The sequence below is a fragment of the Sparus aurata genome, chromosome 9 (genome assembly GCF_900880675.1).
Source record: "Sparus aurata chromosome 9, fSpaAur1.1, whole genome shotgun sequence".
In the NCBI taxonomy this organism is placed as follows: Eukaryota; Metazoa; Chordata; class Actinopteri; order Spariformes; family Sparidae; genus Sparus; species Sparus aurata.
Window position 1 is genome coordinate 22,124,672 of NC_044195.1, and position 17,707 is coordinate 22,142,378.

A 17,707-nucleotide genomic window follows, 5' to 3' on the forward strand; every position below is an offset into this window, starting at 1 on the left:
AAGAGTTTATTTATAATGATTAACATTTCATCTGCTTTTTCAATTGGAATAGAAAGATGATAAATGGTGAAATGATGTTAAATACCACTTTGAACTTAGATCTTTCTGTACTGATCACAATATATTACCCAATATCACATAGTGCACCTTTAATTATTACTTTATTTCCAGTAGTTTAACTTGTAATTGAGTAATATTTCAGTAATGTGACTGTACTCTTACTTGAGTTCCACCTTCCACTACTTTGATGACTTGTATACATCAACTGACTACATTTCTAACCCGACCCAGCTCATCCACTCATGCCACGGTGAGCTCGTGTTCTCTCCGGGAGATGGCGCTATTGGCCCACTTCACACCCAACAGACACCAAACGGAAGCCTTTCTACTTTTACTCTTTTTCTGTTCTTTTGGCCATTGTTTTTTTTTTTTTTTTCTTTTGCAAAAATCTGACGAAGGCTGCGCAGACGAATAAAGTGGGAGTCTGTAACATTATCGCACAATCCGAGCTGTTCTGAGTGGCAGCCTCACAGTGACCTGAACACAACCCACAACTTGGCTTTTCCATTTTTATCCCACTGCTCCTGACGCACAACAACCCCTACAATACTAAAAATATAATCTCCTTTGCGTTTTTATTTTATTATTTCAATTTTGTTTAATGATAGAGTTAAATGTCCAGCTCTTCGTTGACACAGGTGTCTGCTGCCGGGCCGAGAGCTCTCCAAGGTGCTGAACTGTAACAGAGGATGGGTGCTGAGGAGAGGTGAGGAACACAAAGCTCTCTTGTGTTGCCGTCACATTGTTTAGACCTCTCTTGCGTAAAAGACAGGGGGTGGTGGGGGGGATCACAAGTCCTTTAAAATGTATAAAATCATCTTTTCACACCTACATTTCCGGTCTCCCTCCCCTCGTCCCTTCCTCCCCGACAACAACAACATTTGGCCACGAGTCACCGAGCCCGCACACTCACATGAATAGCTCCCCTCTCTCTCTCTCTGTCCGTCTCTGCGCGCACCACCACCACCACCACCAGCACCACCCCCCCTCTCCCGCTGCGGGAATGGTTTAACCCGTTATCCACAGTGCGCGACTCACAGAGAGAGCACAAAGGAAGCGCATACACCGCTCGTCCAGGGGGGTGAGAGGATATAGAGGAGCTAGCAAGATGTAAACATGGAATAGAAGAGCGCAAGAAGAAGCGTTTTTTTTAATTCCCCCCCTCCTCCTTTCCTTCGCTCGCTCCATTATCGGTGTTCAATATTACATGAGCTGCCCGGGCTCCTCCGTCTGGACACCGAGCGGCGGCGTGAGAAACTGAAGAGGGGAAAGAGGAGTTGAGCATTGTTTCCTCTGTCGTCTTCTTCTTCTTCTCCTTCTTCTTCTTCTTCTTCTTCCTGGAGTTGCGCCGAGAACACAATGTTTGGGTTTGCGAGCTAACCGACAAAAGACAAAAGAGGGAGACTCTCCTCCTCCTCCTCCTCCTCCTAGACTCGAGGGGTGACAAAAGGAAAGAAGCGAGGAGCTGATATGTTGCGTTTCTGAGGTGAGTGAGTTTTTTTTTTTTTTTCTTTGTTCCGCCTCGCCAAGTGTGAACGCGTTTCGTGAACGGCATCTCCACCCGGCTTAAAAATGTGTTTCCAGAAAAGAGCTAATTATGTTCCCGCACCGCAGCTCGTGTTCTCCCATCACCGTAAATTGCCTCTGAGGGTGAGACACACGGAGGAGCAGCCTCTGTTGTTTTTTTTTTTGTTGTTGTTGTTTTTTTTCCCTCTATTGTTTTCAGTCGGAACATTTTGTTGGCGGGTGCCCGAGCGCTTCCGAGAGACTCTCCGAGCAGCAGCCCTATCAGTGACAGCCAGATGAATCCTTCATGATGTGCGGGGATGAAACATTTATATAAATATATAAAGGCTAAACTCTAGGATGTGATACGTGCGTGCATAATCGGGTTGGACAGTGTGTAAACACTGGGAGGGAGGATTGATTTGCAGTCGCGGAACAATCACGTGCACCCCATCCCACATCTGTCCAGCCATCCATTCATCCTATCTGTCAACAGCACATCTGGAATTTAAACCCTATTGGAAGAAAAACAAAAAAAACAACAAGTCCTTCATTCCTCCTCCTCCTCCTCCTCCTCCTCCTCCTCAGGGCACAGTAACAACACATGAAACATCTTCATAATTAGTAGTTTTGCTTGAGCAAAGAAAGGAGTAATTATAGGCAGCAAGCCCTGCTGTGAGAACTGTGCAGGCATTTTTTTTTATTAATTTTTTTACTTTTATTGCCTTTTGTTGAACATGCAAATGTTGTCTTTGTGCCGCGCTCTGGAAAAATGGCATCTCAACTTGTGTGTTCTCTCTCTCTCTCTTCTGCAGTGTGAGATACCATTATTCACAAAAAAAACATACATTTCAACTTATGATAGAAGATCGTCAGTCCTCATGTGTTTCGGGAGACTAATAATGTGTTTGGTAACTGCGAGGCGAGACAGTCAAACCAGAATGAAAAGAAAAAAAACAGGACATGCGGATGATGACATGCTCAGCTTTGATGTTACAGGAAAGGATGTGAAATGCAACCATGAAACACGAGAGCAGGAGACACAAAGGGCATAAAATTGAGAGTGAGATTACGGCTGTTTTTGTGGTTTCACAATTACAGATTATAATGAACACTTCAGCCGTCCCCACGCGTGAAAAATGACCAGCCGAGCCTTTTTAGATAAAAGTGAGACTCCATCCCTGTAGATGGATCTCTGGAGGCTTGTGCAGTGTTTGAAAAGAGGATGCAGAGAAAAAGACGCCATGGGGAAGACGTGTTAGGAAACCACTGTGCAGCTAGTTACTGACTGTGCTTTTGTTTCGGCTGTGTGATGCATTGAAGAGAGACCCACAGAGTATCCTGCTTTGTGGTGCTATTAAGATTTTAATGAGACCCGGCTTCAGTTTGTGAGTCGTTTCCTGTGCTGAACTTTGGGTAATGATCAGCGCAGTGAACCTACAATGGAAATAACAGATCTCTGTCATTTCTTTTTAACCTTCGTTTATCAAATAAAATGCGACTTATTTGCATTCTGCTCAGTGCGCTCTGCTGCTGGATGCTGTGTGTTTGGTGGTCACCCATCAGGGAACTGTTACAGGACGTGTTAAGTAAACATGGGATGTTACAAAAATTTCATCTCACGGTTACCCTGGCTCGAATAATTGCAACGCGGCTGTGGCTCAGGGGTAGAGCCAGGTAGACCCTAAACTACCCCGTATGTACTGGGCAGCCACCGCCATCAGTGTTTGAATGTATGAATTACTGTAGGTCGCTTTAGACAAATACTAAATGTAATATTCTCCCGATAATCATCAAGATGTGCTTAAAGTCGCATTAAAACATGGATTCACCTAACCTTACATTTTGTTCGGAAACGACAGCGACAGAACCTGATGGAAGTATGTATTCATGTGGTTAACTTTTCTGATTGCAGGCTTAGCATTTTGGACTGACTTGAAAGATGCCGGCTTCCCCTTGTTGCATGAATACATCAGGAAAGTGTAGGGCTGTATGTCAGTGAGCTACAGTTTTTCCCATCCCGTCCCATGAGGAAATTAGCGACTATGTCTATAATGGAAATTCATCTCGATCAGTTTGTCCTGAGTGTTTTTTTCTTTTTTCAAAATCTTCTGTCGTCCCATCCTCAGTCTTGAAATAGCAAAAAAAAACAAAAAAACATTGAAATGTTGAACAATAACTTTCATTTTTTCGATGACATCCAAATGGTCCATCCAGCAATTTTCCACTTGGAGCCTCATTTCTCTAATATGCCCAGTGGTATGAAAACTAGTTACACCAGCTGACAGGTGTTTTTTTTTCATTTGCTGTGCTCCACTGATGACAGCTCTGGATATCACATTTAAATCCCACTGTCACATAATGAACGGTTAGGTCCGTGTGTGGAGATAGAATAATGAGAGAGTGAACAGCTCGGAGGGCAGAGAGGGGACACAAATGTGACAACGTACCATGCACTGGGATCTAATCCCACACCTTTTAAAAAACGGTTTGATTGAGGCCCCCATATGGCGCTATGCTGATAGTTATGTAACCCTAACGGAGAGCCAAGCAGTCCTCAGACTTAGGACTTTGGCCAAAGGGACAGGCTCTGAATTGATGAGAAGTCTGGCCACAAGTCAAAAATTAATTCTCCTTATTTTACCTTTCTCCACAATGAGAACAATATCTTAGCTTATTATCTGAACTGCTCAAAATATCATTCAACAACACAAAGTAAAATATTTTTGGCATGAACAGAGATACTTGTATGTTTCAAACAGTTGTAAACAATGATTAAAAAAAATGGCCTCACTACTCAGTTAATCAGTATTAAGATGGATCTCTTTTAATAGATCTTAGTGTCGAGGCGAGGCTGCGTACCAGTGAGACTTTCATTCATACAATTAATGGATTGCCTGTGTTCCTACGCACTCACTGCGCAGTGCTTTGACGACGGGTTATGTAAGTGCAGTGAACATAAGCGAAAAAAAGAGTCAGACTCAAGACTGAGCACCAAACGTCGACAGGGGCTCCTCCGTCCGATGGAGCAAGTCTGCAACAGGCCCCCCATGTTTTTGATGTATATTTAACAGAAAGACGGATGGAAGTTATAAGGGCTGTAAATATTAGGAATAGAGGGAGAAGAGGGAAGGTCGGAGGAGAAATGTAGAGGGGGCAGGGTTTTGACTTATGGAAAGTGTGGGGGGGGGGATGCAAACAAACAAAAAGAAGAAAAATAGACTTGAATGACTGACCAGGGTGGAGGATAAAAAATGAAAGCATGAGTGTGAAAGAAGACGGGAGGGAAAAGGGTAAAGTCGATCTTAATCCCATTAATACACACCGCTACTGTCCTTCCCACTGGCGTATTACGTGCACACACACGCACACACACACACACACACACTGGTTCAAAGGGCTGGTCAGATATATGTTTGCGTGCTGCACCCCTGACATCCATTTAATGATTTTAGCACTCTGAACACTAAATGTATGGCGGTCAGGACGGCGTCAGTGTAATGAGGACAGCATCAGGTTGAAAGCGAGCAGTTTCAACCAGATCTGACTCACACTGGTAAGAGCCCTCCGGCAATGTAGCGTGAGTGTGTGTGTGCGTGTGTATGTGTGCGCTTGGCCGTAACGTTGGCTTGTAGCTGAAAGAGTCTCACAGTACCGTGTAAGCAGACACATCTGCAGCATCTGTCTGCGTTTATGTCGTAACAATGTCTGAAAAATGTGTGTTTGTTGGTCTGTGTGTGTGTGTGTACGTGTGTGTACGTGTTGTCTGTACAGCATGCAGGGCTCCAGGATGCAAGCGTTTTTGTCGCACATGCGCCATAAAAACCTGTCAAGTGGGACTAAACATTTTCCTTGGTCGTACCGATGCGCCTCATGTTCAGCAGATCAAATTAGAAAAACAGACACCACCTGTATGTGTAGAGGAGACAGCTATCCTTTGAACAAATACCACCCAATAGTCGTATTTTCTTTAACTTATTATGGAAACCTATATTGATTTTTCTAATCCCTGAGTTATGTCAGGTTTTTAAAACTTAAAGTGAGGTTACTGCATTGTTATTCTTGTTGTGTGTGCTGTGATTTAAATGAAGAAAATCATTTATTTGCAATCATACAATCATTTACATACTGTGTGAAGTAATCTAATTAAAATGTGTTATTGGGTGAACCTTAATTATGCATGTGAAATTAAGAAGTTAGGCGCTCGAGTGCAACCAATGTAAAAAAGTCAGCTATGAGACTTGAAATGGGAAACACTGGATTGTCCTCATGAGAGCTGTGACTAATGTTAAACTTCAATCTACTCAAGGAATCAGTGAAACCATTGGAGATTCCCCCACAAACACTGTATACTCAATACTAAACAAAGAAATCCGCAGTTTAGCAGCATTAAACAACTAAAACAAATTGTCCACAGGCAAATAAAGTAACAAAAAAAGTCATTAATACATTCAAACTGCTACAAATTGTTACATAGAGGCTGTTTGAATAAAAGATCAGTATGTTTCTCTCACCACTGATGTTTACAATATGAATGGCACGTCATGCTTACCGAGGGAAAAAGTGAGAAGAGCCTTTTGGCTTCCTGTCTCCTCTCACTGCTCGCTGAAAGCAGAAACAGCTCATTAAAAGAAGCATAACAATAAATACTTTGGAAATGAAAGCGTAATGGGTTTTTGAGAGCAGTGGCAAATGGTTTTCTGTTGTAAGAAAAGTTGTGTATTCATCTGTGCGTCAGATAGATTGACCTCGGTTACCTGAATAAAAAACGAGCGTGTGCATAATTGTTCTAAAAGTTAGTTTTCATCTTTAAGTACAGTCCTGAAGAGCCACTATCAGCTGACTGGGAACATTTGGAGAGAGACAATGCAAGTGTCAGAAGACAAATTCACCATTGTGTCTTAAAGCAAGGTCTAGTGTTCAGCAAGAGAGACAAGGAGAGAAAGAGCGAAGAGTTTGAAAGCTGCAGTGAGATAAATGATGCTGGACAGAGAGACGGTGAAAGACAGAGAATGAGCTGTAATCTGATGAAAGCCTCTTTACTCCCCTGTCACCTCACCTTCAGGCCACAAGCAATGACCAAGGCTTAGAGAGGGATCAATGCTGAGGCCACCAACACACCGGCACACATACATCCTTCACATCGCTTGACTTAAGTGCACTGAGGCCGGTGCACATGCAACAACAAGATACACCTGACATCACTGCACGGCAAAGCAGGTTATGCTCACACTCATTTCATAGCAGTTTAGTAGATGGTCAAGGAGATGCGAGAATGATCAGCTAGAGATGAGCTGAGGACGTCTAGATAGTTTCTGGATATACTTTTCTCTCTCATCATTTTGTTTTTGTGTTTTTGTCTGTGTGTATGTGTTTGTGTGTGTGTGGGCGGGTGTGTGAGGGGTCTATGGGTCACAGAGACATCTCAATAGACTCACAGCTCAAAGGGAGAGAGGGAGCCTGTGAGGAGAAAGTCAACAGCTCCCATACAAATCACCCTGCTGCTTTTAAACCTAATGACCCGAGCAACCAAATGACCCAGGCCGAGGCTGCTTCACCACGAGCGTCCTGATGTGTTATTTTATAAATACAGAAAAAGGGAAAAGTTAAATGCGAGAGAGAAACTTAAAGAGCTTATCTTGACACAGATGATAAAAAATGATGAACTCAAGTCTGTGAGCGTTTAAAGGCATTTCAACTGTTTAAAATGGGACTAAACTTGTTTTTGTTAAAAGCTCAGTTTCACACTGACAGGGCCTTGAACGCTTGTCTCTAAATAACACAGATACAGAGAATTGTGCTGTCAACATTTCATGCATTTGCTTATCTACTAATGCCAATGATTTAGGTATTAATACAACTGTATTTTGTTAAGAATACATTTTGTTTGTTCAGAAATGTGTATTCATCTTGTGACCAGGCTCCACAGAGTGTAAGATGTGATCAGCACAAAAAAAGCTTAAAAAAAGTAGGAAATGGGCAGAAAGGAAATTGGTTTGGAAAGAGAGAGAAGAAAAGCAATCAGGAGACACAATCACAGTAAGATAAGGATGCAGTGATGAATGAATTGAGTCTTTATACTGGGTATAAAACATCAACATTAAATATCTGTAAAAATGACCATTAACTGTTGAGTTACACTGTTTCTGCAGTTCTTATATTTGTTGTACCAGCAGCTTTTTATAGTGTACAGTACTGTTTTTATAGCTTTGCAGTCAGTTAATCAGAAAATACAACTGTGGAGGCATTTCCAATGAAAAACAAGGCCATCTACGCCTTTTCTGGTTACTATGCCAACTGAATAGGGAGCTAGTTCGGTGTAACTGCACATTCAGGTTCTGTAACAAACGATTTTCCTCATCTTCATGAATTTGTAAATGAACACATTTATCATTTAATCTATAAGATGTCAGTGTTTGTACAACATACATTTCAAAGAAGCCCCAAATGTGCAGTTCACAAGGTTATAAATCAAAGAAAAGCAGCGAATATTCATATTTGCAAAGACGGATACACCGATTCATAAGCAGTTTGGAATGATTTAAATGCTCCGCGTAAGCACTTTAAATGGCAAACATGTTGAAACCATTGTAGGCAGTATTGCTGCACATTACTGCACACTGTCACACCTATCATCACAGTGAGGTACATCCTCCTGTGTATTACAAAGGTCAGCAGAGAACAGGTGCTGTTCTTTTCTTAAATCGCTGCACTCACAGTGCTCTGCATTGTCACATCCACAGCCAAGATCATTACTATAATATGACTGTTCTTCTTTTAGATGAAATGGTAGAACTGGGATGTATTTACCCTACATCTCATTGGTCTGTAGAATAACCGTAACTGCAGTGTGAATTAATCACTCAGTGTCTTTATTTGACAGCAGATTGCGAGAGAACAGATGCCAGATAGGGCTGTATTTTTTTTCTATATGTCTGTATCTGCCTTGAATCCAAAGCAGATTCAAACTCTCTAAGTCTCTCCCTGCTTCCCCAACAACACCCTCCTCTCGCAACACACACACGCACACACACACACACACACACACACACACACACACACACACACATACACACACACACACACAGTAGTAGTCTCCAGAGTGACAGATGGGCTCGATGGAAACACAGTCATCCTGTTAGTAACCATGACATCAGCAACACTGTTACTCACCGATCACATGCAAACTCTTCCTCGCTGAGTCTCTCAACTGGAAACGGAACAGCAGAGCGAAGGTGCCGACTGATCATTCCCAGGACAAGACAATCACTTTCTGTTTGTTCTGAATCGAGATCTTAAATCTGGTTGGGATACGAGTCTGCGGCTTACAGTAGGCGCATAACGAGTTTGTAAATGGTCCGACAGAAGGACTTGATAAAAAGCCAAACTGACAGCAAGGAATTGTGATCTACAGCAAAGCCCATCTCTATAAATCTAAAAATGATGAGTCAGACAATGCAAAGACTCTTCCAGTCTCTGCATTACACATCAGCTACCCATCAGCACTGACTCTCTGCTTCCCGACATTAATTAACAACTTTTCTGGTTGAGTAATGCCACATGCATTGGTATGAGAGTGAGCAATGTGCAGTATTGATGAAGAAAGTAGAAATTTCCTTAAGCGTTTGGGGGGGTTGGGTTTGGATCTACAGCCTAGTTGCTACGACAATATATTGGCAGATAATGTTGCTGCAAACCGCGGTCACAGGCTTTACACCATATTAACATTTTGACAACATTGTCATGTCACGTTCAAATTAGGCTGCCAAGCTAGTGACCGCAGTTCAAGACAATGTTTCAAGATTTGTAAATGTGAAAGCGATGGAAATTTTTAAGGAGACCTCAGGACACAATTCCAAAAAACAAAAACACATATTTAAACCGAAACATGATGTTTTCTTAACCCTGACTATTGCGCCAGATTAAAAGTTAGATGATTAGAGTTCTTACAGGTCATCCTCACAACATAATCATCAAGTCCGATTTATTTTTTTTACGTCAGATCACCATTTGTGGCAGAACTCAGACGCGCACATAATGTTAGTCTGGCAAATCTGTGGATAAAATGTCTGCAGTGTGGATATAACTTAATTAGAAAGCGAAAGCAGTCCAACGGCGACATGTAACATCTGCAATACGACCGTTTCGTGAGGGGGTAACAAAAGAGCTACATTTAAGAAGATAATTAAATTAATCGCTCTGGATAACCAGCACATCTCTGTGGCAGAGAATCAGGGTTTTCTTCGTCATCTGGAGTTTATGAATCCCCAGACAAGCAACGCGTCCATGTCATTTTACGTGACAACGTAAGGAATATGAAAAAAGGCACTGGATGATATGGAGGTACCAAGTGTGGGCTGCATCTCGCACACACATCAGCTGGCTGTACTCGAGGGTCTGCTGTCACAGTGCAGCGTCACGGACTCACCTGCTAACGCAAGAAAGGTGGTAGGCCAATGTTGCAATAGCATATGCAGAATAAGAAGGAGCCATATGAAAGTATATACTTTGTTTCAACAAAATAAAAAAACCTATTAAGAAACTACTTTTTTCTTAATGCAGCTGTATTATCCAGGAAAATATTAGTTAAGGCTAAGTATCGGATCGCCACTCGGTATCAGCATTTACAAAATATTAAAGGACTTGGATCGGGATCGAGATAAAAAAAAAACCTGATTGGGACATCCCTATAGTCTGTTGTTATATAGCCTGAAAATATTGTGGTATTAAGGTGATATCACACAGCCCGATACCAAAGCAGTGGATCAACACTTCTAGCAAACACAATTTGACTTCTTTAAAATCATGCAAGATGGACTCAAATCAAAAGAGAAAAAGTTGCTCTCTCTACTTTCAATGATCCTATCTGTCTTGTTAACCTCACCAGGGGACAACACCTGATATCTCAGTAATAGCTTTAGTGGTATTAGTAAGGGTTACCTCTGAACCGGTTCACCTGACATTAACCGGGCTAAGTCTCCATCCTGCTTTTACCCCACTGAACTGTAACCCAGTGAACTCCACTCACTCTCACCACAGTTTGTATTGTACTGTGTCTTCACACAGGAATTATGACATTGGTTACAGCCATGATCTAATATTCTTCCTAATAATGTGATCAGCTAAGTACACTTAGGTGCATTTAAAAATCAATATCACCACTTCATACCAGAATTAGGAGACAAGACTGTCCAGCTATACCCTCATAGAGTATGAAATATAAAAGTCCTGTGTATATGTATCCACACTTACTTCTAAAAAATTCAGGAGCAACAAAACACTTGTTAGAAACAAGCTGTTCCTATTTCTCTGGATAGTCCACCACACATGCTGGCGAGAGTTTTCTGGGCACTGTTTCTTCAGTGGAAGGTAGTTCCAGTGATGATTTCCAGGTCCAGGTCTGTTTGTTAGCTAGAGTAATGAGCACAATGTTCATGGAAAGGCACTTTGCTGTTGACAGTTTCATTCACAGTCGTCGTATTGTTGCTGACGCCGAAATCATTGAGACAAAAAAATCTCCAAACCTGAAAAAATGAAGCCAAGGCGAGGAAACTTTATGTGTAGAGCACATTTTATACGTCAAGGAAATGCAGTGTGCCTTACAGGATACAAATACAACAGAAAGATTCACTACTCTAAAGTCCCTAGAATAAAACAACAAGTTAGAGAAACCCAAGAGACTTGTAAAGCTGATCCTCTGACAAAAAATAACATGTCGTACCTCTGACTGAACCAAACCTCAGCCTTCAGGGCTTTCACGTACCAACACTTCTGTTGTTTTGTCAGGTTTCCTTGGCGCAGAACTGGAGGTTGACTTGAGTTTGGTTTTGTCGAGGATGACTCCTCACCTTGCACATGTTGAAAAGGCAGGAAACTGACCTCAGGCTGCCAGGAGATAAAAACTTTCTTCTTTTGATTTCTTTCTTTTTTTTCATCGCCAAGTCAGACTCACTGTCTGGATTCATTTTTTACTTTGTTGTTCCCTGCAAGCACACTTCAGAAAAGAGGACGTGCTTCACAGACCTAAACTGCAGAAACTTTCTCATTATATGATTTTTTTCTTTGTGTGTGTTGAGTTGTCCTGTTTTTCCTGCTTATTTCTCTCCGTTTCATTTCTTTCTTTCTGTCTTTTTTGTCTTTCTCCTTCTCCCTCTTCCTCTCCGTCCAACCCTCCCAATCCCCACCCTGGAGACCAGTGTGTCCTCGTTCTGGTGATGCTCTGTCGCCACCACTCAGCGTGGGGCCTCTGAAATATTCATGCTGACACACATACACAAACACACACCTAGAGACACAAACACACGGGCACAAACATTTTTCAAACCCCTCATCTCCTTTTTTCTCCCTGTCAGTTTGCACATATCAATAGAAGATTAGAAAATATAATTTCTCTCACAGCATGTTTGGTTAGAAAAGCCTTACACGTGCAAACACACACACACTTCACAGCTGAGGCAGAGAAGACTTCACTCCTCTTCACGTTCCTCGGAATTTTTGCATAATACAGTTTGATGTGTACTTCACGTTTTCTCGATTTGTTTTTTAAATTATGTGTGCAAGTGCATTTATATACGCCATGCAAGGACAGCAGCATGTTCTGTGTTAGCTATTTATATCATTTTCAACAATAGATAAAGATCAAAGATCCAAAGATCACAGATCTGTAAAAGTCGGCACACTCATAGAGGTGAAGGTAGAGCTACACTGTGAATGGCAAATGGAGTTTCGAGGCCAGAACCGGCATACAGCAGATCAAATCAAAAAAGCCTTATTACAGCGCCAGCAGTGTTCAGATTTGATCTGTGACCTCAGACTGTCTGCTCGTCTGGAGGAGAGGGGAACAGAAGCGAAACTCCAGCAGCGAGCACATCAACACGCAGAAAGGTTATTACACTGCCAGTGGTTTTGATATGTAACCTAACATTATTGGCCTGTCGGGCTGACACAGGCATGCAAACAAGGATATGGCTGAGCAAATCATCGTGTGAACTGTGATTTGTGTCACAGGCGCTGCGCTGTGATTCAGTGCTCTACGTTTGTCAGGAGGGAGGAAAAGCGAGTCTGTGAAACAGCATTTAGATGTTGGTTTCACTGCTGAGTTTACATACTCAGGCTCTCGAGTGGAGCTGGTGGAATATGAAATCTTTCAGGTTATTTGTCGCAGTGGGAACACTGTGACCTGTGTTTAAACCAGGGCCGAACTTCATCGAAAATATTATGGAAAAGCAAAATGGCAAGGTGCAATGTCTAAATTGCTGGAGCTGCAATTTTTTGATAAAGGTGAAATCTGTCACAGCATGAAATATGAAGCAATGTGGTCAAGACGTTCTCACTCTCAACCTTCCAAATAAAGCAGCTTGGTCAGTGGTCTTGCAAGTGAAAATATGATGCTCTGCCTACCTCAATGATAACACATAAGATATCCGAATATTGAGATGGTTGAAACCATTTGCCACCGTATCTTTTTCAAGATATCGACCAGCTTTTACAACATTTTATGGCTTTCATTCTGAAAAGAAAATGCACGCAGAGCTGTCATAGCGGCAGAAGCAACACTCACTGATATTTGCAAGGTTACTTCACCAATATGGCAGTACATCGGGTTTTAAAGTGGGAGTAAATGCCGAGCTAAGGGTTGTCAATGCAGCTGCATGTCGTCCCTTCCATAAGAAACTGTTACCTTAATGGGTCAACACAATTTTGGCCTCACCTCAGAGTCCATCACCCAGTTTGTTTTGCATATCGTTCAGCCCAAGCTGCTAAATTATATCTATGTAGATCTTCCTTATTTAAATGTACCTCAGACCAAAAAAAACCTCCTGTGCCCATTATGTGAATGTGTAACTCCTGTGCACTCAGTCAGATCCTTAATTCACTTTATGTGTGCCAAACAGAAGCAAAGAATGTTTTTGCACCAAGCAGCGACCCTTCAGTGTATTTTTGCTGTCTATCAAGAAGAAAAACCAACAGTAATTCAGATTTTCTCTTCTCTCCTGCATTGATATTAATTTACAGTGTGATGTCTTCCACTGTGTGATTTTTGAAGCAGTCCTGCGATGATTGCCGATGCTTTTGAAATTGGTGGTTGGCATCAATCACAGATGCAAAAATGAGCGCACGGCACATCTTAGACAAACTCTCACCTTGGGAGGAAGCTGCAGATATTTATAAATGAAAAAAAGTGCGAATTTATACAGTTGAGTGTTAAAGTGAAGAGATTCCATTGCTCTACATATGGCTTTAATCTTTTTGTTAACCAAAACCTTCCTGTTGGTTAGCCTAGACTTTTTTTGATCCATCAAAGCCCACAACTCTGAGCCTTTGGGCAGGGCCATCGAATATATTACTAGATCTTCAGTTTATTCAGGTAGTTGCCTCGCCTGTGTCTCACTCTCGCTCCATTGCACTCACAAAAATGCTTAAAAATCAGTAATGGGGGCTGTTTTTGGCTATATTGCACTCAGAACACTCTGTTCACTCTGATGTGTTGGTGAATTATAAAGAGGCACTAGCTGAATAGGGTCAAAGGTCAGGGCTGTCTGCTGCCAGGGGCCTCTAAGAGACCATCACGGATTGGCTCTTAACATGCACATTCCCATGGAGACGAGCCCATCTGCAGGGTCCTTGTAACGCTGCTGGTTGTTGTAGCAACAGGCTGGACGTGACATCATTGCCTAATATGTCGTTTTTTTCCCCCTCGTCCTTGTTCTGACCTTATTTGTTGGCTGTTTTTTTTTGGTTGTCGACTAGCTGTGGATGTAGCACTGAGCAGAGGTCAGGTCACCACAGAGTGTGAATTGACAAATACTTCACACAATAAAGTCGACAATCAGCTTAAATAGTCATGCAGTGCAAACCGAGGATGATAAGTACAAGGTTTATTTAAGGCTTACATTGGTGCAGTGCTTTGGACACAGAAGAATGGCATGGTACACAAGCTGCAGCTTCATTTTTCATTCATGTTTGAAATGAATTGTATGTTTTGGATGCAAGGGACATACAAAAAAGAATGGGGGCACAGAGGAAAAAAAAATAAAGTTATTGCAGTGTATTAAAATCTCCTGCAGACATTTTACAACAGCTGGCTAATCACAGCACAGCCAACAGTTAAAAATACCATAATGCCCCTGAGAAGAACAAAAAAGTCCTTCATCACTCGGGATGTCTTGATTGATATTCATTGTAAGAAAGAGAAAGAAAGAAGAAAAATTAAGGCAGCTTTAGAGACTGAATCCTTTGTGCACATTTTCACTTCATCGCTATTCTTTCTGGTGGTGTGGTAGCGTCCCCTTGTCATGCATTCTCAGATGGATCCATCTCCTGAGTCAGGTAACTGTGGTGTAGGTAAGCTGCAGTCTTCACGATCTGTTTCACCGCTGGAGTCCGTCGTTCCGAGAACAAGCAATTATGAACTGGGATTCCTCCAATTGCTTTTCAGGGTTTTGACAAACTCTGCAAGGAATGTAAAGGAATGCAGTTTTCATGTGACAGGCGCATATCCAAGATTTATTTTAAAGATTTGTTTACATTCAGCTATTTTCCTCTGTGCAGCGGCACTGAACAGCACATATATCCCCCACATGTAATAAATAATTTTTTGATTGTTTGATAAACACTCAAAACCCTTCTGATTTCATGAAAATGCAGCCAAAACGCAGGCTTTATCATGTTCGCTGTTTGCCTCTCTGCTCTGCCTGTGTATGTGTGTATATAGCTCGCTCTGCCCCGCCTTCAGTCAAACAGTCACACAAGCCTGCAGCTCTTTAGGACGGCCCCAGAGCAGCGATTTGACCTGGTTGCTGCACTTTTATAAAGGTCCCCCTTCATACTGCTATTAGCTGGAAGCTACACACCCACTGTCCAAAGGTAGACACCTAGAAACATTCTGAACATGGCAAAGTGCTAAGAGAATGAGGAGTTCCAGGCAGAGGGCAAGGTCTCCACAGATACAGACAGCACCTAACACTTCTAGTGGGTCACGACGTGATGATTGAGATTGATTATTTTTGTCTATACATTGTTTTTCTGGGAAAATCCTGCAAAGTATACCCCTTGAAGTTGTTACTGCATTCGCCCACCTGCAGTGACTTATAATGAAAATCAATCATCATGGAATCCCAAGTGTGTCGGGCAGCAGGATTGACCAGACAGAGTTTCTCCTGTCAATAAGTACCTGAGGTTTCCTGCTCCAGTAGTTCTTCTCTGAGCTTAAGGTTCAGGATTTATTTTTGTATTTCATTATAGCGTCACATAGTATACTGGCAGCTGTGATTGTCGTACTTGACATGGACACATCATAGTATATATAGGACATGTAGCTCACATGGTTGCCAATGAAGACCTCTGCTTGCAGACACCCTGTGGTGAAGATAATCAGCTTCTCTTCGGCTCTGAGTCATGCGCTCCCGACCTCTTCCACAGGGAGTGTTGTTTAAAAATGTTTAATACAAGCTTATAGTTCATCTTAATCCCTGTTAATGCTTTTAATTCCGTATAAGAGGTGACAAGGAGGCAAACACTCAGGTGGGCGTTGCTGACGTACAGTAGGAACAGATCTGATGAAAGGGCTTAAGAAGCAATTAAGCAGAGCAGCTGACATTTAGATGTCTTAATGACACCTGGAAACTCAGAGCAATTATTTATGGAGACACTCCAGTGATTACATTCTGGCACCTATTCATATAACAACTCGATAAATGTCAGTTGTTAATTCTGCCATTAGATTTTTCCAGTGTACAGTGTATGTAGACTTTTTAAAAATGTTAATTGCTCCTCGCTTTTTACTCCATAGATGTTAGAGTATGGAAATAACTCAAGTCGGTTGCTGTTTATGGGTGCGCGCTACTCGTGCAGTATAACATCTGTTGAGCTTTGGATGCTGCTGAGAAGGAGCGTTCCTTAATAAATAAAGTATTAGCTCAGTGGATAGACTCGTGTGCTCACTGATGCTGATTCCAACTTTTAGGCGGCATAGGAGGCATTTCCAATGCTGGTATCAATATTAGAACAACCCTTGTTTTTGAAAGTGAATGCTGGTAGACCTTGACCGATGCTGTGTGAACCAAGTTGCTTTTATCTGTTTTTCCCTTCACAGTTCACTTCTCTCTACTCTAGCTCGCCACATTGTGATGCTCACTGCATTTGAATTTCACTGCTTTCTATCCTACCTTGACCATTGGAAAACCTTTTTTTAAATATTTTTAACAAAAATACAAAGTCATTTGTCATGGGAATATAACACAATTTGATTTTCCTCTATTTACTTATACTGGTGCTGTGGGTTCACTGGGAATTGGACCAAGATGTGTTTTTTTCATCAGTTGAAAAAAAATGTTTTTAAAATTTTAGTTATTGGTTTATTTAATAGGCATGTTAAGTCTAGACATTGTTGCATCTGGATAACATGCAGCCATTGCAATGTGTATAGAACTTCTTGCCATGGCTAATCTGCAGTCCTTGTCCATGGTTAGACTTTTTTGGAAAAAAAAGTCTCACAGTAAAACAGACAGAAACAAGCAGCCACTATAAACAATGACTGTGACAAAAATGTTGACGAAGAACAACATTCTCAGATTTGCCTTTGTTTCAGTAAAAGTTCCACAGTAAAAGTTGACAGCAGTGAGATTAGTTTATGTTTTTATTCCTGATGGCAGGGTGTTTGGCGAAGGAGGACCTAAAAGCTGGGCGCTAAGACAAGACGGGCTGAAAACCAAAAGGCGATTTAATAATGTAAAGCTGAAGTCCAAACACCAAAAAAACTAAAACAAAAAAAAAAACAGACAAAAAGCCGCTGAGGCAAATACAAAAACAAAACTGAGAACGAACGGTAAGGACAAAGGGAACAAAACCAAAAAACACTGAAGACACAATGAGCACACGCAGAAAGGCATGAGGAGCAAAACAGGGCTGAGGAACAGATGTGAAAACGCAGAAGTGACACGAACCAACAAAGAAAAACACAGCTTTATATACACCAGGGAGGGAAGACTGATGAGAAACTGGTGAAAGAGATATGAATCATGAGGATAAAAGCTACAAAATAAAACTCAGGACCATGACAGCAGGGCACTCCAGATCTGTGGGTCTTTTAACTCTAATAAAAGGACGGACCAAATGTTATTTTGTGCTTTGCTGGTTCGCA

At 41.7% G+C, this 17,707-nt stretch overlaps 1 protein-coding gene across 1 annotated transcript in view; it reads left to right on the top strand.

Annotated features, from left to right (window-relative positions):
* Nucleotides 1-1,027: 1,027 nt before the first annotated feature.
* The window catches only part of tmem198aa (transmembrane protein 198aa), a 40,566-nt gene continuing 23,886 nt past the window's right edge, over nt 1,028-17,707 (top strand). Inside the window, exon 1 of the mRNA XM_030428761.1 lies at nt 1,028-1,546. The gene's annotated coding sequence lies outside the window, so the exon portion shown is untranslated. The remainder of the gene's footprint in view (nt 1,547-17,707) is intronic.